At 39.9% G+C, this 21,888-nt stretch overlaps 1 long non-coding RNA gene across 3 annotated transcripts; it reads right to left on the bottom strand.

The window, feature by feature from the left end:
• Positions 1 to 7,358: 7,358 nt before the first annotated feature.
• LOC108899354 (uncharacterized) lies at positions 7,359 to 12,806 on the bottom strand. 3 transcript variants are annotated; one of them, XR_001963537.2, is made up of 5 exons: positions 12,405 to 12,806; positions 11,290 to 11,396; positions 10,134 to 10,240; positions 9,123 to 9,229; positions 7,359 to 7,792 (listed from the first exon to the last, which is right to left on the bottom strand). It is a non-coding gene; the product is annotated as an uncharacterized LOC108899354 (long non-coding RNA). The 3 variants fall into 3 exon arrangements; XR_007810778.1 differs by lacking the exon at positions 10,134 to 10,240 and having other exon boundaries at positions 12,405 to 12,793; XR_007810777.1 differs by lacking the exon at positions 9,123 to 9,229 and having other exon boundaries at positions 12,405 to 12,766.
• Positions 12,807 to 21,888: the final 9,082 nt, after the last annotated feature.

The raw sequence follows: 21,888 nt of genomic DNA, 5'->3' as shown, positions 1-21,888 counted from the left end.
ATGGTTGGTCAATTTCAGGCCAACGCTTATGCCACTTCTCCGATATCTTCGCAATATCTTTGACTAAAGGATTATTCTTCTGTACTACATCAACAGGGGTAATTACTCTCTGAATTTTAATATCCTTCTCTGACATTGTAGTAGCTCCCTTCATTGTAAATTTAAACTGATTACTAAAACTACTTCTAAATACTTAACCTACTTCTCCCTATTTTATTTATCTATTTTATTTGATTTTAAATCACTATTTTACCATAATCAATAAATTTACTAACTCCAGAGGAACCAAAAACTCAATCAATATAACAGTGGATGTACAACACTTAAGTCGACATATGATATCAACTACCCACACAATTAATCCTCCAAATTATGTGTAAAGTTTCCACAAATATTTCTTCAACAAACGTCCAATCCTATATGGGGCTCAAAAGATCACACGCTCCTGCAAGGGACCAACTATCATCAAGTGTGTTCCACTCAAATCACCACAGACAATAAAACTCACATTTGCCACTCTGCTCTTAACAGCATTTGACCCAAATAATTCTATTGATTAAATGCATTAACAAGTCAGTCCATTGCCAAGCTTCTCCTTTAAACAACTACAACATATGATATGTTATACCTATATAACACATATGTTTAAAATGCAGGTATTTGTAGAAAAGAGTTTGTGGATAAAACTACACTGGCCTTGAGCAGACTGGATTCAGAAGCTGCACACACTATTGTCAGCAAACATCAATCCACATGACACCTTGGCCAGCTGCCATCCTTCTGCATCCTGGAGCACTCCACCTCCTTTTTTCCTTCTCCCCAACTCTCACACATTAGACACATTACCTACCAACACACAGGTCACTCTAACATCTTAATTCCTTCATTAATACATTATCATCCATGAACTATATCTCCTACTATTCTTTTATTTCTCTTTAAGTTTTTTATACCCACACAAAACATCCTCCTATTCTTTCTATGTCCTTTTGGGGGCTCATAAGTTCTCCCTCTTCTCTCTCTTTTCTTTTTTCCCAAAAACGTCCTTAAAAAAGGCTCATAGTTTTTATTCAAACTGTCCCCCAAAAAAGGCTCATACACTTTTAACAATATCAAAAGTCCCCTCGTAAGAGGCTCATATATTTTAACAATAACAAAAACATCTTTTTGAAAGAGGCTCATACACTTTATCAATAAAAGAACGTCTTCTTAAAAAGAAGCTCATAGGTTTTAATCATAAAAACGTCCTCTCTCAAAAAACTCATAAATCTTATCCATATCAGACAAAATATCTTTCCTTATACATTACTATATCTCCTATTTTCAACCACAACCTATATGTGTCTGTTCAATATAAAGTCTGTCACCTTAACATAAACCCCATAAACCATCCCATGCTGCAGCCTTTCACACACAGCTGAGACACTGCTCCACACACACACACACACAGACAAACACTCAACAGGGACACAAAAAGGATTCACAAAACACACAGCAGAGTCAACTTCATTCCAAAACACAAACAACATCCAATCCTAAATTCTCAAAAATCTACTCATTCATACTTTATCCTATAGCATGCTTTTCTGCCGCTCCTTTTTCTCTTATTTTCCTTCTAAATTTATGCTACCTCATGAGGTGTAGATATTCAATGAGAGGCTGCTTCAGACACTGTTCGTCAACTAGTGTTCGAGTGGGAACTTACAATTGAATTTTGCACTCTACACCCCCAGTTCCTTGAACTGACCTGAAATTCACCTAGTGATTTTCCAGGATTTTTGGCCCGTCTAAAACCACCTCCCAGAGGGTTTTGACCGAATCTGCGGCTTTTTCCTTTACCTTTTATTCCTCTATCTCTTCCTTATTCCTATTTCTCTTTATTCCTTTTTCCTGTATCTCTTTTTTTCTCAACCGTCCAATTTGCCCTGGGCCCAGGATTGTTCCTTCTCTTTTTTTTTCTCTTTTTCTAATCCGACTATCTCTCAAAACCAACTTTCACGCAGTGACTGATGTACACATGTCTTACCGTTAAGAAGATAAGGGCCCAATCTTCATTAATCTTGCATGGTTTTATCTAGCTCACCTTATCGTTACTAATTCAGCTATTTTACACTTTTTACTTCAAACTCTTATTTTCTTCACTTCTTCAAACTTCTTATTTACTTCACTTCTCTGTCACTCTCCCCCCTTTTTATGCGCTGTCCACAGCGCAATAAAATCAAATTTAGAACGGAGCATCACTCCAAACATCAACACAGCACAATTCTTTCCGGTGCGACCAAACAGCAAACACACACAACATCAACAAACGAACCAGCACCCCAGAAGCGAGAAATACTCACCATATCCTGCAGGCTCGGTGCGGGAGTAGGTGCGCTGAAGTTGCCAGGAACGCCGCAGGTCACAACACGTCCGAAGTTCGTGACGCCAAATTCTTGTGGTATATTAGGTGGTGATGTCGATGTGAAGATGATGAAGAGAAGATCTCCGCTGACACTGACTTACTTGTATATAGAAGTTTATTACAAAGTAGTTCAGCATCGGACAAGCACTGCAGTAGCCTGTGAGAGGATCCGAGCCAATATGGATCTCTCTCCCTAACAGCTCTAAACACCAGTATATATACATTGGTTGTTTACATGGTTCATAGGAAACATCTGGACCTTAGTCAATACCTTCACTATTGAGAGGAAGAAGATAAGGGGAGAGGAAACCCTCACCCTTAACCTCTACTAGTCTAGGGGTCACATTCTTAACTCTTATCCTAAACATGAACCCCAAAGGTTAACTCAGGCATAGGAAACTCATAAAGAGTGAAAGTATCTGGAAACCCTCAGACATTCCAAAAAGACAAAGACATACATAAAACATCCTGTATACTACACTCTCCTGGACCTAACGCCCAGCTTCGAGGCTAGACCAGCAGAGTCCTGCAGCTGGGGCCAAGCCAGCTCCACCACCTGACCCAGAGTAGTGACCCCTGCAGCCTGGAGTCGAGAAGCCAGAAAGGGGCCTGTCCCGCCTGGACAATCCAGGATTGTTCCGTGGAAGACAGGCTCCTGCAGCAACCAGTGCAGAGAAACTGCCAGCTTTTCTCGCTCCCTTTTGACCAGGTTCCAAACATTAAAAACACTTCTATAAAAACTGGGAAGAGATAACGTGTTAAAATAGGTGCTGTCCATTAAAAACAAATTAAAATCCATACCCAGGCTGTTAAAACGTTTCAGGATGCAGCAGGCTAGGGCCCTCCACACAGTGTCCTCTGGTCCATACAACAATCTCTGGATAAACTGTAGACGAAAGGCAGCACCCCTGCTTGCTAAATGTACCAGACCATGCCCCCCCTCCTCCTTTGGAAGGAAGAGGACACTCTGTGGCACCCAATGCATCCTGTCCCAAATAAAATCAACTAAAAGCCTTTGTACCTGAGAGAGGAGAGAGGCTGGAGGATCCAAGCAAGCCAACCTGTGCCACAAGGAAGACGAAACCAGGTTATTGGCGATCAGGACCCTGCCTCTGTATGACATTTTGGGAAGGAGCCACCTCCATTTGTTTAGTCGTCCTTTCACCATTTCAATAACATTGTCCCAGTTTTTCTTTGTGCTGGTCTCATCCCCCAGGAAGACCCCCAAGTACCTCAGCCCACCTCTTTTCCAAGGTGAGCTCAGCAGGCAGGGTGAGCTGACCCCCCAGCCTCTCTCCCACCATCACAGCCTCGCTTTTTCCCCAGTTGACCTTGGCAGAAGATAAAACCAAATAAATTAACAGTGTCAATTAAAACATCAATATCCTTCTGTGTATTTACAAGTACAACAAGATCATCGGCATAGGCAGACATTTTAAAAGACATCGGACAACTGGGGAAGGTCACACCTGTCAGTCTCTGCCTTAAAAGGTGCAGCAGAGGCTCGATGGCTATAGAGTACAACATGCCAGAGAGAGAGCAGCCCTGCCTCACCCCTCTACCAAAGCTAAATGGTGCACTCAACCCGCCATTGATTTTCAGCACACTTGCAACGTCACTATAGAGAGCCCTGATCTTGGCAATGAACCCAGGGTTGAAACCAAACCCGGCTAAAGTCTGCCAAAGGTACTGGTGTTTAACTCGGTCAAACGCCTTTTCCTGGTCTATTGAAATCAGACCAGTATCAAAAGCCAAATCACTGGAAACAGCCAGAACATCACGAATTAAAGTGACATTGTCACTTATGAGCCTGTTAGGAACACAATAGGTCTGGTCAGGGTGGATAATGGATGCCATCACTTCTTTCAATCTGAGGGCCAGAGCTTTGGAAAGGATTTTATAATCCGTGCACAACAATGACACTGGCCTCCAGTTCTTAATCAGCTGCAGGTCTCCCTTCTTGGGTAGCAGGGTGATGACGGCCCTCCTGCAGCTCAGAGGGAGCTGTCCTCTCTGGAAACTGTCCGACACCACCTCGAGCAGATCACCTCCTAAGATGGACCAAAAAGACTTATAGAAGTCAACAGGAAGACCGTCTATACCTGGTGCTTTGCCACTTTGCAAACTCATCATTGCATTATGCAGCTCCTGCAGCGTTAAATCTGCCCCCAGCTCCGAGTTTGCCTTCGAGTTTACCTGAGGGAGACCTGCAAGGAAGCTGCTGTGCACACCTGGATTATCTGTCCATTCACTCTTAAAGAGGTTTCTATAGAAACCGACAGCAAACTTTCTGATCTCAGATGAGTCTGAGACCTCAGAGCCACTGTCCGTGCGTAAACAGTGAATGATCTTCCTTTGTCCATTTTTTCTGCTCCAGCCCAAAGAAGAATTGAGATGGGGCGTCCATCTGAGCTACATTTAAAAACCTAGACCTGACCAGAGCCCCTTGTGCTGACACGCCTAGCAGGTTGGCTATGGCTACCTTTTTGTGTTTGAGGGAGTCTAAATGCCCTCGATTTCCAGAGGACTCTGCTATGGACTGCAGTTCTTTCACCTCAAGCTCCAGATTTTTCAAAGATCGGGTTACCTCTCCCGTAACATTACAAGTGAACTGCTGACATAGTTGCTTGATCTGTATTTTGCCAAAATCCCACCACTGCTGAGTGCTGGGGAAGGCAGGCCTGCTCTCTCTATGGCTCTCCCAGAAATACTTAAAAGCAGTTCTAAAAGCCTGGTTGTCTAAAAGAGCGGTGTTAAAATGCCAATAGGCGCTCTTTAAACGAATATCTTTAATGAAAACAGAGCAGGAGACCAAAGAGTGATCGCTAAAACCCACAGGCTGAATGTGACACCTCTTAAAAATACTTAAATGATGTGTAAAACAATAGAGGCGATCCAGCCGAACTAGTGATAAAAAATTCTCTTTTGAATGACTCCAGGTGTATTGTCTATGATTACTGTTAAAAACCCTCCATACATCAGACAGCTGGTGTGTTTGTATAATCTGTGTGATCCTGCTAGAAGAAGCAAGGTGGGGCTCTGGATGATTTCTGTCCAGCAGAGATGACTCTGTACAGTTAAAATCACCTCCTAAAAACATGAAATCATTCTCATTGCAATCTTTAACAGTGTCATTTAAAATGTTTAAAAATGCCATCCTCTCCAACGCATTTGTTGGGGCATAGACATTTAAAAACACAAGCTTGATCTTTTCAAAAATTGCTTTCACTTTTAACAAAACACCTGGAATAATTTCTTCAGAAACAAAAGAGACTGGTAAAAAACTTCTTGAAAATAAAATTCCAACCCCTCCACTACGGCTGGTCTTATGGCTTAAAAACACCTCCCCATTAAAAGCCTGCCTCCATTCACACTCATTATCTGCAGTGCTGTGGGTCTCCTGTACGAACATAATGTCAACTCTCTTGATCTCCATGAGCTTAAACAGAGCAGCTCTTTTAAAATCAGCTCTAGCTCCATTCAGGTTTAAAGTGCTCAAATTAAAATCACACATGGATAAAAGAAAAAGAACAGTACACCAAATCAGGGTGAAAGAGGAGCAGTTTTTAAAACTCATCATCCTGATTACTTATTTGACTTTTGACTTTAACAATGTGTTTTTTTAAACGGTAGATCTCCTGATCAGACAAAACATCCTCTGTCATGCCAGACTTCCTGGTGAGGATCTTAGCTGATCTCAGGAACAGCTTCAGATCAGGGAAATGATCCTCCACTGTGATGAGCCTCAGCCCTTTGGTCTGCTCTAAAAACCTTTTAATTTCAGTGGCAGTGTACAAACTCTGTGACTCCTGTGACAGGACGAAGTCACTGTCTCCCTCTTGACTCTGCTTCACTGTTCTTCTGCTCATTTTAGTGTTGCTGCTCCCTGACCTGGTGCTTTTCCTTTTCTGTGAGACCTTTAACTCATCGTCGCTGATCATATCCTCATCTAACAGCGCAGCGATCTGTGGTGTCACTTGATCATTAAAAAACTGTTTACGGTCAACCCCAGAGCCGCGCTCCTCACCTGTCTCAGTCTCCACCGTCTCAAAACAAATGAGGGGGAGTTCCCCCGGGTCTCCTACCTCCAGGCTTACAGCCTCCTGTGACCGGAGAGGCTCCAGGCCGGCAGCTAACAAAGCCCCCCCCGCAGAGTTTTCAGAACACCGTGGCGGCTCCCCGCCAGCGGCGTCTGCACCTGAGACACTACCTGACTGTACCGGGACAGTTCTCTGACCAGACTTTCATTCTTAATAAACGGAGGAGCGTTAGAGATGATCACCTTGGCTGCGGGGTTAACGAGAGGGAGAACAGGAGTGAAGGTGTCCTGGATGACTACACCTTTCTCCACCACCTCGCTAACCTTAGCTGTAGCATCCAGGAACAGAACAATGGCTCCATTCATTCTCGAGGCCGATTTCACCGACTCACACCCCACCACCTCACCCACAGCTAGACCGGCCTCCTCCACACTGCACGGTATCGAGGGCACCAGCTTAACGGCATGACGGCGAGTTAAACGCTCAAAGTCAGCCGCAGCAGCCCCAGACACCGGCATGGTGCTGAGTCAGCACACACACGCCACACACAAACACACACATACTGGTTTCCATCTTGTATGGGGACCACATTTCTGATCATCACTTGTGGGGACCACCATTTCTAGAGGTTGTAGAGGGCTGAAAAAAATCAGGTAAACCAATCACAGCCTTGTTAGCTCATACACGCGTTCAAACACCTGAAATGATGAAGTAATGGTTGGAGCGTGTTCAGTGGGGACCTCTGAAAAATCCAGTGAACATTATTGATGGGGACCTCATTAACATATTATTTGCATAATTCACACAAATTCCCATGTGTTTAGTGGGGACCTCATAATAACAATATGCCTATTACTAATGACAAAATGACACATGATATGCTTATTAAATAATAAATAATTAATAATATTGCATTTGTTGAAAGAAAAGTTTAATCTGCAAATTTGTAGAAAAAATACAGGTGTAGTAAATCAATATCAAATTTTGAAATTTAGCTCAGCTTACTTCCTCATAGTTTATGTAAAGACATAGTATGAGGCCAGAAAATGGTGCTACTGATACAAAGCATAGTGCTGTTTGCTGTGCATGTAGTCAACTGCACAACACAGCAGAAATAGGATAATACATATTAAAAAAATAAAAATGGAAGGCAACTTTTACATGCCTGTAGGCCGTAATGTGGTTATAAATGAAGAATTTCAGTTTCTGCTGCTCCCAGTTCAGCCCATAAATACTTCTCACAGTCAGTTGACGCTGGTACAAGATGTGATGAATCGATTCATGCGCCTTTCCATCATCTGCACATCTGTTTGCTGCCAGGATGTTTTCTTCATCTGGGTGGCCTAACCTTAAAGATAAAAAATAAAAATTCAAGATTTTCATGAAGATATATAATTTACAGTTACTACAGAATGTTGACAATACAGAGTTAATGTATCATTTGTTAATCAATAGTATAGAATTGCCTTGTAAGTATATTTGAACTACATCATTTAACTAATGAATCATTTCCACTAATGAATCAGCATTTTTTGAACTTTTTTTTCTGTTGACTCCTGATACTGATGTTACTGACAAAAATCTGTCATGGAGTTAGAGCAGATTTGATTTAAGTACACTGTGAATTAGTTAGCTATATCAATGTATCTTAATTGAGAACTTACTATGACACTTTTAGTCTGTCTCAGTGGGATGACACTCTACGTTTTGCTTTGAAATTCTGTCACAATTTGTTCACAAGAGCAACAGTATAAACAACATTTTACATTATTATAGTATTTGCTATTTAGAAATAAGATTAAAAGCTCAAAGATGTGATACATGCTATCTTAAATAAAGCAGATTTTGTGTGGACATTTAACGCAGTTTGCCAAGAAAAAAAATCTTTGAGAAGGTTAAATTCTGCCCTAAATATGCCACTCCTACTAACCTTCTACATGCGTTACATTAAACTGTTAAATGTACTAATTAACATGACTCCTGCCCAGCCAGTACCTGTCAGAATAAAACAGGCTTTATGGGGACCATTCACACGCAGTGTTACAGTTACTTGTGGGGACCAGTTTTGGCCACGTTTTCACACAGTTTCTACTCAGATGCTGACTGAATGTGTGTTGTGGGGACACCGTAAGTGTCCAAAACAAAGTAATAATTAGCTAAGAAAAAAAAATCATATGAAGATTAAATTCTACCCTAAACATGCCACTACTACTAACCTTCTACATGCATTACTTTAAGCTGTTAAATGTATTGATTAAGATCATTCCTGCCCAGCCAATATGTGTTTGAATAAAACAGGCTTTGTGGGGACCTTTCACACACAGTGTTACAGTTACTTGTGGGGACCAGTTTTGGCCATGTTTTCACACAGTTTCTACTCAGACGCTGACTGAATATGTGTTGTGGGGACACCGTAAGTGTCCAAAACAAAGTAATAATTAGCTAAGAAAAAAGATTCCTGTGAAGGTAAAATTCTGCCCTAAACATGCCACTACCACTAACCTTCTATATGCAGTTCATTAAACTGTCTGGTATATTGATTCACACTAGATTATCATCACAATACACTTAATTTCCAGTGTAAACTGCCTAAAAAAGCAAAAATATTAAAAGAAAGAATAACAAAATAACAAAGACAGACTGTAGAAGTAAACCTTAAGTGATGAACATGAATGTACCTGTTGAGGAGAGTTGTTTGGACCTGTAGCATCATCTTTCTGAGTCTTTGGCATAGTGAAAGATGGAAATCAACCACTGCTATGGAATCAGCTGCAGTGCTGGTTGTCTGTAAATACATATTTTATGACATAATTTTAGAAAATAAAACCACAAGGCACAAATGGTCACTTGGATGTAAAGACTGCATAACATGCAAATAGATTGACCACCTGTTCAGACAAAATCTCTGAGATACATGCCATCATAAAACACACTTGGAAGAAAAAAATAATCGAATCCATACTGAAATATTTCTTCTCGCCCAGCCATGCTCTATCTGCATTCACACACTTTGAATAAAACAGGCTTTGTGGGGACCTTTCACACACAGTGTTACAGTTACTTGTGGGGACCAGTTTTGGCCATGTTTTCACACAGTTTCTACTCAGACGCTGACTGAATGTGTGTTGTGGGGACACCGTAAGTGTCCAAAACAAAGTAATAATTAGCTAAGAAAAAAAAATCATATGAAGGTTAAATTCTACCCTAAACATGCCACTACCACTAACCTTCTACATGCATTACTTTAAGCTGTTAAATGTATTGATTAAGATCATTCCTGCCCAGCCAATATGTGTTTGAATAAAACAGGCTTTGTGGGGACCTTTCACACACAGTGTTACAGTTACTTGTGGGGACCAGTTTTGGCCATGTTTTCACACAGTTTCTAGTCAGACGCTGACTGAATGTGTGTTGTGGGGACACCGTAAGTGTCCAAAACAAAGTAATAATTAGCTAAGAAAAAAGATTCCTGTGAAGGTAAAATTCTGCCCTAAACATGCCACTACCACTAACCTTCTATATGCAGTTCATTAAACTGCTTGGTATATTGATTCACACTAGATTATCATCACAATACACTTAATTTCCAGTGTAAACTGCCTAAAAAAGCAAAAATATTAAAAGAAAGAATAATAAAATAACAAAGACAGACTGTAGAAGTAAACCTTAAGTGATGAACATGAATGTACCTGTTGAGGAGAGTTGTTTGGACCTGTAGCATCATCTTTCTGAGTCTTTGGCATAGTGAAGGATGGAAATCAACCACTGCTATGGAATCAGCTGCAGTGCTGATTGTCTGTAAATACATATTTTATGACATAATTTTAGAAAATAAAACCACAAGGCACAAATGGTCACTTGGATGTACAGACTGCATAACATGCAAATAGATTGACCACCTGTTCAGACAAAATCTCTGAGATACATGCCGTCATAAAACACACTTGGAAGAAAAAAATAATCGAATCCATACTGAAATATTTCTTCTCGCCCAGCCATGCTCTATCTGCATTCACACACTTTGAATAAAACAGGCTTTGTGGGGACCTTTCACACACAGTGTTACAGTTACTTGTGGGGACCAGTTTTGGCCAAGAAAAAAATAATCAAATCCATACTGAAATATTTCTTCTCGCCCAGCCATGCTCTATCTGCATTCACACACTTTGAATAAAACAGGCTTTGTGGGGACCTTTCACACACAGTGTTACAGTTACTTGTGGGGACCAGTTTTGGCCATGTTTTCACACAGTTTCTACTCAGACGCTGACTGAATGTGTGTTGTGGGGACACCGTAAGTGCCCAAAACAAAGTAATAATTAGCTAAGAAAAAAAAATCATATGAAGGTTAAATTCTACCCTAAACATGCCACTACTACTAACCTTCTACATGCATTACTTTAATCTGTTAAATGTATTGATTAAGATCATTCCTGCCCAGCCAATATGTGTTTGAATAAAACAGGCTTTGTGGGGACCTTTCACACACAGTGTTACAGTTACTTGTGGGGACCAGTTTTGGCCATGTTTTCACACAGTTTCTAGTCAGACGCTGACTGAATGTGTGTTGTGGGGACACCGTAAGTGTCCAAAACAAAGTAATAATAAGCTAAGGAAAAAGATTCCTGTGAAGGTCAAATTCTGCCCTAAACATGCCACTACCACTAACCTTCTATATGCAGTTCATTAAACTGTCTGGTATATTGATTCACACTAGATTATCATCACAATACACTTAATTTCCAGTGTAAACTGCCTAAAAAAGCAAAAATATTAAAAGAAAGAATAACAAAATAACAAAGACAGACTGTAGAAGTAAACCTTAAGTGATGAACATGAATGTACCTGTTGAGGAGAGTTGTTTGGACCTGTAGCATCATCTCTCTGAGTCTTTGGCATAGTGAAGGATGGAAATCAACCACTGCTATGGAATCAGCTGCAGTGCTGGTTGTCTGTAAATACATATTTTATGACATAATTTTAGAAAATAAAACCACAAGACACAAATGGTCACTTGGATGTAAAGACTGCAGATGTGCAGAATCATATTTCCAGGGAGAATTTAAGTACTTTTTGAACCTAACTTACTGCATCAGACAACTTCGCCTTACAAATCCTTAATTAATTCAACGAGATTACGCTGAAAACCTTAATCCCTGTTTTAGGTAGCTTAGGTAGATAACTAGATATCTAGTTAGTGTACTTTCAGACACAGTAAACATGATGTTTGGCCAGCATCCAATAACATTCAAGTAGTGTGGTGCATACATTTACTCATAACATATAAAAATTGTGTTGGGTTTCATTTGATATATCTCACAGAGTCACAGACACTTACTGAACAATTTTAAGCACCTCACAGCCCACTGCATTATGTTTTCAGCCTTGAAAACATAATGGGCTTTGATGGGGATGTAGAACAAAGTTAGCATTGTTAATGTTAAGGGTGCTTCCTGCACAGTTTCAAATTAAAAGCTTCACAACGGAAGTCTCAGAGAAATGGCATTTAATATTTTTGTGTAAAAGCACTTTGGTCAAAGCTTGTTGTTTTTTCTAGCTACCTTATAAATTCACTTTTACCTAACATCAGTACAAATATTGATCCTAAATTCATAGGGAAACAAAAATCACATTTACATCTATAAAAGCTAGAATTTCACCATATAAGCCTATCATCCGAGATTGAACAATTTAGCTAAAGATCTAACTGTATCTTTTTAGTGTGCATTAATTTATTCACACCAAAATGCATGCAACTAATTGGAAAAACATAGTAAAACATTTCAGAATCACAATCAGAAACAGAATCAGATAAAGTAACATTTAAAGTCTACACACGGCCTCTCTAGCTAGTGCTAGCGCTAGCGCTAGCTAGCTATTCTGCTAACCAATGAAAGCTAATCAACTTAATTTGATAGTTGAATAGTGGTCATTCTGGTTTGTCATACAAATGTGCTTACCTTGTGTTTCACTTTTGCTCCTTTGCAAAAATTCCAAGGTCATAAGCTGGTATATCTTCTGTAAATAATCCATCTCTTCATCCACCGTGTGGATTGCAGCCTGTAACATGCTGGTAAAATCCTTCCTTATGGGGACAAGGAAGTGGGCAGTGCCCAGCCATATTTGGAATAAGTGTGTGTGTGGAGCAGCGAGTGCACTACCAGTCCCAAACTACGAGGGGCGAAAGTGAGCACTCCACACACACACACACTGACTGAAAAACATGTGTGATGGGCCAATGCTAAAAATCACACAGGCACCTTCAGAATAGCTCCTGCACTCATTTAATAGGGCTTCCCTCATGGGGACCTGATTTTTTGTCCCCACACCGTCAGAGGTCCCCATGACGTGACTGTGTAAACAGATTTTTGTCCCCACAACGTGATGATTACCAGAACACACTCTCTCTCACACACACACACCAATCTACACTATGTTAAACAAACAACGCAAGACAAACAACAAACATATAAAAGAAAAAAGAGTAAGCTGATCGAAGTTTCTCACAAAAAAACCTCACACACGCTTCAATGCTGCTCTCAGCTCCACACACACTCCGCCATCTCAGAGAGAGAGAGAGAGAGAAAGAGAGAGAGAGAGAGAGAGAGAGAGAGAGAGAGAGAAGCACAGCCTGGGCAGTAATGTGCTTGAGGGAAGAACACACAGTTAAAGTGATGCAGTGATATTAAGACAGTTAATAATAATCTCGTCGGCAGGACATCATGGACAACATTTACTAACTATTAATCTTAACTGATGCATTGAGACTGACCCAACCCGCCGAGGGAAAATTGGTATCCTGAAATAGGAATCAGAATAATGTGCTAGTTAAAAGTTAAGGCAAAAAGATGAGTTTTTAGTTTGGATTTAAAGGCCTCAACTGAGTCAGCCTGTCTAATATCACTAGGGAGGTTGTTCCAGAGGAAGGGGGCCCGATAGGAGAAGGCCCTGCAGCCTGCTGACTTCTTTTTGACTCTGGGGACACACAGCAGCCCTGCACTCTGAGAACGCAGAGCACGGGAGGGAATATAAGGGTTAAGAAGATCAGACAGGTATAAGGGGGCTAGCCCATTTAGAATTTTATAAGTCATTAAGAGAACTTTAAAGTCTGATCTAACATGAATAGGGAGCCAGTGAAGGGAGGCTAAAACCGGGGTAATATGGTCAAACCTTCTCGATCTGGTCAACATTCTAGCTGCGGCATTCTGAACCATTTGCAGACTTTTAGTGCTAGCACGCGGTAGTCCTGAAAGCAAAACATTACAATAATCCAGTCTAGAAGAAACAAAGGCATGGACTAGAATTTCAGCGTCTGCCATGGAAAGAAAAGACCAAATCCTAGCTATATTGCGTAGGTGAAAAAAGGCGGTCTTTGTAATGTCTTTAATATGCTGATCGAAAGAAAGAGTACGATCAAGTGTGACACCCAGATTTTTGGCTGTTGTACTTTGAGAGATAACACAGTTGTCAAGGGATATAGTTACATGATCGAACTGGTGTCTATATCGTGCTGGGCCAATAACCAGCATTTCCGTTTTGTCTGAATTAAGAAGCAGGAAGTTTTGAGACATCCAGCTTTTAACAGAGGACAAGCAGATCTCTAGTTCCCTAATTTGAGAGGCATTATCAGCCTTTATAGGCACATATAGCTGGGTATCATCAGCATAACAGTGAAAATTAATTCCATGACTCCGAATAATTTGGCCAAGAGGAGAAATATAAAGAGAGAAAAGCAGGGGGCCAAGAACAGAACCCTGGGGTACTCCATATTTCACATCAGAAAAGGCTGATAGAGTGTTATTACAAGAGACACACTGAGTTCTGTCAGATAAGTAAGATTTTAACCAGCTGAGGGCCAGGCCAGAGATTCCAAATCTATTTTCCAGTCAGTCCATGAGTATACGGTGGTCTAAATGAGGGTAAAACTGAAATAATGTTTTTAGGGGATGTAGGGAACAAAAATTGTGAGGTTCCGTTTAAGATAAAGGAGGACTTTATCAGGATTTTGGGGATTAACTTAGGACCAAAGGAAAAAGAGGCCAGGGATGAAACGTGGACGGGGGTGTTGAATAAAATTAGAAATACTCTAAACTTTTGGAAATTAAGATAATTGAAATTGAAAGGGAAAGTGCTTGTGGTAAATGTGTTATTGTTGTCAAAAATTAATTATGTATTAGGAGCTTTAGATATGCCGGTTTGGGTTTTAAATGAGTTGAAAAATATAGTTAATGGTTTTATTTGGGATGGGAAGGGGGTAAGGATTGCGACAAGAACTTTGATTGGTAATAGGGATAGGGGTGGTTTAAATTTAGTTGATATAGAAATGAGGAAGAATGCGACGAGAATTAAATTGGTGCAGAAGATTTTATATGGGGATCTGGATTATGGCCAGAAAATGTTTTTCAAACAGCTTTTATACAATAGTGGAGGGTGTGGGGATGAGGGGATTTTTATGTGTTTAAATAAGGGTTGCCTGGATAAAATACCTTTGTTTTATCAGGAGGTATTTGGTGCATGGGCAGTGTTTTTAAGGAATAAAGTGTTTTATGATTGTGCTGATGTCAACCAGGTTTTTAAGCAACCTATTTTTTTTAACCCCAAGATAATTAATAATGGAAATATGTTGCAAAATGAGATGTTTTTATTGGCTGGAATTAGACAAATCAAAGATATAGTATATGAGTATGTGCCGTGTTTTCTGCTGGGAAGAGCAATATTTGATTGCATCCTGGAATGGGATGAGGATGCGAGGAGGGTGAATAATGTTTTTGAAAAAATTAAGAAGAGCATCCCTGCAAATTGGGTTACCATGATTGACAAACACACAGTGAAAGTAGGCCCGTGTGATATGCCGGTTCTTTTTATTGATTGTGTTGGGGTTAAGAAATTGTTTAGTGTAGTGAAAATGAAGCAAATTTATGGGTCATTGTTGGAGGGGGAATTTAAAGTTCCTGAGGGTGAAAGAATATGGAGAATGTATGTACGGGCGAGTGATGTGAAATTGATGTGGGAAAATATTAATGTGAAATTTATTAGTGTTGAGTGTGAGAATCTGGATTTTAAAATAAGACATAATAGGGTTTTCATGAATGATGTTATTCACCAGTTTAATAGGGGTGTTGATAGTGAGTGTGATGTGTGCAAGCTCAAACCGGAAACTTTATTTCATTTATTCTGGGAATGTGGGGAGGTGGTTGGGTTTTGCAAGAAATTAGAGAAGTGGGTGTTAAAGAACTGGGAGAGGGAGATTTTAGATGGGAGAGAGTGGAGGAGTGTTTTTTTACATGGGGTAAATAAAAAGAAGAGCGGTTATAAAGTGAATTTGTTAAATGTTATATAAATGTTATGTTATATATGTTATTGGCTAGGCATGCAGTATGGTGTAGAAGGAATTTGATGCACTTTGAGGGTGGAGGTTAAGAGATATCTATATATGATGTGGTTCTATTTAGAGAAGGATGTATTTGTGAAATGGTTTGTGGAAGAGAGTGGGGTGATTAGTCTGGATGATCGTGGGAAGCTATTGTTTAACTTTTGATTGTTTTTAATTTTGTTGAATGTGTATTTTTCTGTTTTTGTTTTTGTTGGTTTTGTTCTGGGTTTTCTGTGTTTTTTTTGTAAGAAGTGTTAATACGGAGGATGTAATTTGAGGGTTTTCTTGTTTAATTGTTGTGATACGTGTGTATATTTTTGATAATACATTTTTTTAAAAAAGCACGCCCGATCTCGTCTGATCTCGGAAGCTAAGCAGCGTCGGGCCTGGTTAGTAATTGAATGGGAGCGCCTGGGAATACCAGGTGCCGTAAGCTTTTTGTCCCCATCTTTTCCTGCCTATCTTACAACAGCAGAATGCTGCTTCCTCTGTAGTTGAGACAGGGCATGCCAAAGCACTTTTATTTTGCAGCCTGTATTTCACGCTCTGTTTTGTACTTCTATTTTATGTCACGTCACTTTCGGCAAACGGGTATTAGGAGCTGGAAAGTCACCTCTGTAAAGTCTGCACCGCTGACGAATGAATGAGCACAGTCTGGGTTTTCGGCACAATGACCCAATACGTCGTCCACAAGGACGTGTGGCTCACTGATGTACGTTTTGAACAATTTCGGACAAAAATGGACTTGGAACAGAGCCAAATGTTTGATCAGGCCATACGGAAAATTCTTGTTGGGTGGAGTAGTTATTTCTTAGTTTTGCTGTTGACTGTTAGAGAAAATCCCGATTATTGTTGATTGCTATGTGAAATAACAGATCTGTCAGTGTTATTTTGGCACGTATAAAGAGTCTTCAGCAGCCGCTGATCTCGGAAGCTAAGCAGGGTCAGGCCTGGTTAGTAGTGATGGGTCGGTTGTGAATGAAACAGCTCTTACAGCCAGCTCTTTGAAATGAACGATGGGAGCCGGCTCCTTATTGGGATCTGTGTTTTTTTTTCTTTCTCTCACCCTCTCTCTCTCACTTTTTTCTCTTCACGCCACACATGATTGGTCAATATGTGTTTGTGCCTTGTGTTTGCGCTGAGCAGACGGGGAAGGGGTGGTAGTTACACTTGCAGCAGCAGTAGCACACGAACAGAGCAGGAGGGAGAGTGAGAAAGAGAGCCAGGGGCAACAAGAAGAGACAACATCGACACATTAGAAAGGTATAGTAAATGAGTGACACCAGGAAAAGAAGCAAAATCTGGAACCATTTCAATTTTATTGACAATACAAAGGCAGAGTGTAGAGTCTGCAAGAAAAGAATCATATAGAGCCGGGTCCACATCAACATCAGTCCCCTCTGAGAGAATCTTCTCCAAAACAGGGCAGCTAATTACTGACAGAAGAAAGGATCAGCTCCTTAAAGCTGAGGCACTTGGTATTTCTAAATGCCAACTTTTACCTTAATTAAAAATCTGGGTGTTCATTTTTTTTTTTTTTTTGCATATTTTAATCTATATTTTATTGTGTTGTGGTTTGCAGTGTTTTGTGTTGTTTCACTTTAAATAGTTAAATAGTTAAAAGTTGAATCATAAATAGTTGTTTTTTGTATTTTATAATTTATTTTTTACATTTTATGTGGAGTGAATAAATAAAAGCATATTTATACAATAAACATATATAAATAATAAACATGTTTTTTTAGATTAGTAATTTTGTGCATAATTTTATATTGTTGTTGATAATAAATTAATTAAAGCAACAAAACCTGAAGAGCCGCTTGGGAGCCAAAAGAGCCGGGTCTTTTTAGTGAGCCGAGCCAAAAGAGCCGGTTCTCCAAAAAGAGCCGTAATTCCCATCGCTACTGTGGAGACACACGATTGGTCCATTTACGATGGCGTCCTAGACTGCAACTGGGAGTCTACGGTCTGCTCGACCAATCAGAAGGTGCAACTGTCTACAGTGACTGCAGACTGTTGTAAGATGGGTATGATGGGCTCCCCATCTCTCAGCATGGACCTGCCGGCGAAGCTCCACCTGCAGCAAGGTAACAGTGCCAGCCGATGTTACACCGTCTTCCGCAACCCTGACTCGATGCAACTGTAACTTATTTACATCACTCAATCGGAAGGGTCACTTAATAACATGTCCCAGCAATATAACCGCCATTTTCTAAGCTTTATTATTCGGTCAACATGTAAGTGTTTGCTACTTTTATTCAACCTGCTGAGACCCCGCGTCCTCATACATCTCATTTTGGGTTTGCCTGTTTAAGGAAGTAGGTTTAGTGAAGTTAGTTGACTCAGAGTTGAAGGATTTTTGGTTTCACAAAGCCAGTTCATCTTAACTGTGGATCAGTTATAATGGCAACATAACCCATGATGTTCATCTGTTTGAACATTTCCCTTTTTTTCCCTTTTCCCTACCAACATCACTTATCTGAAAAACATTTCCCGCCCTCTTATTGTTCATGACATGTATTGCACCAGGCCTGGTGGCAGCAAAATGTGAACACAATTCCAACACAGCTGTCATCTTTTACACACAACAACTCAAAATTGAACACACGTTTTTAATGATGTGATCAGACCAGTTGGGCAGGATAAAAGTCAGTTTAGAGTGCACAGGTGGCACACGTGCATCCATCTACAATGGACAGAACATACAGAGAGGCAGAGGAGGAAGAGTTCATATGAGAGGTGGTGGATGAGGAAGAGGCAGAGGAAGACCAAGAATAATCATTACTAATGAAATCTGGGCAACTACTGCATCATCAGGACATTCAGAGAAGAGAACAGGTAATTGTTTCTTGCTGTACAACATTTGACACACTACACTGTAAGTACTGTAATGTTCATTACAATACTATTTCACTAGCTGTATAGCTTTGTATGTGCATTTTCCCCTTTGTAGAATTGAAAGATGACCAAATGAGGGTGGAGGGACTTTTCTCCCAACAAGAAGACTCATTGTTGACGTGGTCCTTCAAAATAATGCCATCCGACTCCGTGAAATCCAGCAGAGAGTGATTGAAGACAATGTTAACTTTGATGGAATCAACAGTGTGTCTCTGTCAACTATTGGCCGTGTCCTCCAATGCAACAGACTTAGCATGAAGCAAGTGTACAAAGGACTGTTTGAGTGCAACTCTGTAAGAGTCAAACATCTAAGATATCAGTATGTGAAAGTAAGTGTAGCCTTACTTTCAGCACTAATGCTTCCAGTACAATTCAATGCTCATAGGCTTACTGTTACTGTAGGCTAGTAGTTGCAGTTGCTATTTTTACCGTACTGCAAACTATCATAGTATAGTATATCATAGTATATCATAGCCTGTGACATGGATGAAGTCCTCTGACCAGACCCTGGACACAGTGTGGACACACAGAGTATGAATCTCAGTGACTTTGATTGTGTAGTAATGTGCTTTTCATTTAGGTTTCTTTTATGAAAGTGCTGAATGTAAATTGTAGACTATAATTTTTTGCTAAATGCATTTACAATAAACATTTTCTGTTAACTACATGCCCTGGGTGCTGTGTCCTAAATTATTTGATGTAGTGTCTAATGAATGTTCTGTGGTGAACGTAGTTTTACTTGTTGTGTGTATAATCTGAACACATTGTTTGGTTTTGAACACATGATAACTGGTTTTGAGGTGATAGTTTGATTTTAGGGGTTTTGTAAATGTAGTTTGAATTTTTGGATTTGTGTTGAAGGTTTTGAAAAAATGGGTGGAGGTTCAAGAAATGTGTTTTAGCAATTAGGGACAAACTGTATTGGATGGGCCTGCATGCAATGCAAGGCACATCTATTGTTATCTTGCACATTTAATCTTCATCTTCTGTACAAATGTCCGTTCGCTACTCCTCCTAGGGCTTTTGACAAACCCCCACATATTACATAGCTACTTTTGGTGAAGATATTAATAATATTTTTAAAGTTATTGGGGTTTTTATGGCCAAAAAATCCCATTAATTTCTAATAAGAGCAGTTCTTTGAAGCTCTACAGCTCTGGCATACTTTGGCATAGAGACACCATTTAAGTCCCAAGTTGAAAAACTTGAAGTTTTAGGTGTGTACAAATCATTTTGACATCTTTTACATTTTTTTCATAATCTCAGTTTAACTTTTAGGGTGGTTTTGATCCTTATCTGCGTTTATAATGAGTGTGTATTTTATTGTTGAATTAAGGCAGTATTTTTCTTTTAAAACCCTGTATAAAGAGCAGGGTGTTAAGGTGAAACGACAAATCTTTTGTGGGGTTACAGATTTTGGTGTGACACTCTATTACCATCCAAATGACCCTGATTCCTAATCCTGTTTTCTGCTGTGTGTGTGTAGCCGAGGAAGACAAGCAGCCGTTTGAGAAACTGTACCGACTGGACTCGGTTCTAGGCAAAGGAGGATTTGGTACCATATACTCTGGTGTTCGCCTAGCTGATGGGTTGCCGGTAAGAATGAGAGCTGCTTTGTTTTGGCCACAACCTTCAAAATAAAAGCAACGCTAATTATTGCAAATGTATTCTTGTCAACCAACATCACTGTGCAATGCATTCTGGGATCTGCGTGGCCATATTGTGAGGCAATGAAAGAAAAACAAGACTGATCCGACTCATGATACATTGTATATTTGTATGTGTACCATACTTAACACCATGTTGAAAGAACCTGGAACACACTGAGACAGACTTCTACGGAACTTCTACTAGAAAAATGGCATACATCGGAAATCAATCTGTATGAAATTCAAGAGTGAAAACCCCAATGCTTTACCTCCCCTCACATTCCCCAACATTTTCATGCATCTTACACATTGTAACCTAAATGATATTCCCTTATGTAACATTGCGTACTTCAGAGTGACAGGTGCAGTGTTGGAGCCAGTCAGGATTTGTCCCATCCATTTCATATGCTGGTTTACCTTGAAGGAGACAAAAATATATCAACACTGTAAAAGTAAATTCGCAACCAACAGGCAAATGAAAACTTTATGTTTCCTCTCACAGCTAACTAGACTGTGTTTAGACTTACACTCACCAGAACAGAAATGTCATGAGCACACTTTAAAGGATAAAATAAAAATAAACAAACCACTGCACACTGACTTGTAGTCACTATACTATGATTTATTTGTAGTGAACCACGCGTTTCACATGTAGGGTCATCAGGTTCGCCTCAGGTATTCACAGTTGTGTTTAAATGCCTGACACCTGACTGTACTTGTGGTTTTACTTCTCACTTTTAAGGATCTTGGGATGCTGGAAAAGTTTATGTTGGTCTGACGGCTGATATCCAGGCCATGGATATCTTAAGTCGTAGACGTAACTTCATTCACATTGCTTCCACACAGGAAAACAATAAAAGGACACTCCGTTCAGTATCTCCTTGCCTTGTCGGTTGTGTGAGCAGATGTTGCATCCCATGACACAGCAAGTTGTAACAATGTTATAACAAAAAATTGTAACAATGAAGGTTGTGTCACGTTGACAAACTCTATTACTGTAGATTGAAGATTCATTTTTGACTTAAATAGCAGCTGAAAGAATATTCTCTCCACCTGCCCCATTTTAGATTTAGATTTTCTGAGCCCTTTCCAGTGTCACTGTTTACAATGTGAGTGTCTCCAATGTCCTAAAATACTTAGTGAAGAAATCAGTTTCTGTGTTTATTCATAATATAATATTTTCCTGAAGTCAAAACAGATCTTAGAGTTTTTTTTTAATTTATCAAGTTTACTGCATTGTGTACTATCTGTTCTCAGTCTAATTGATGGTTGTGCCTGTTGTGGTATTTTATATGATTAAGGTTTTGGCTCAGGTGCCATCATCAAAGACACTGCCTGCACTGACATGCATGGTGAGTCTGAATATCCTGAAAAATCATTATCAAGGTGCTGTTTTCTGTTAGTTTGGCTTTGTAGGGTTGTTAGAACAAACATGGAAAATAATCTGAAAGTGTTTCAGATTTCTAAATGTAAATTTCAGGTTTATCCACATTCATGTGGACATGATAGTCACCATGAGGACCA

This window comes from Lates calcarifer, unplaced genomic scaffold (genome assembly GCF_001640805.2).
Source record: "Lates calcarifer isolate ASB-BC8 unplaced genomic scaffold, TLL_Latcal_v3 _unitig_4416_quiver_461, whole genome shotgun sequence".
In the NCBI taxonomy this organism is placed as follows: domain Eukaryota; kingdom Metazoa; phylum Chordata; class Actinopteri; family Centropomidae; genus Lates; species Lates calcarifer.
Note: the sequence above shows the minus strand (reverse complement) of the source record. Positions and strands in the feature narration are given on the sequence as shown.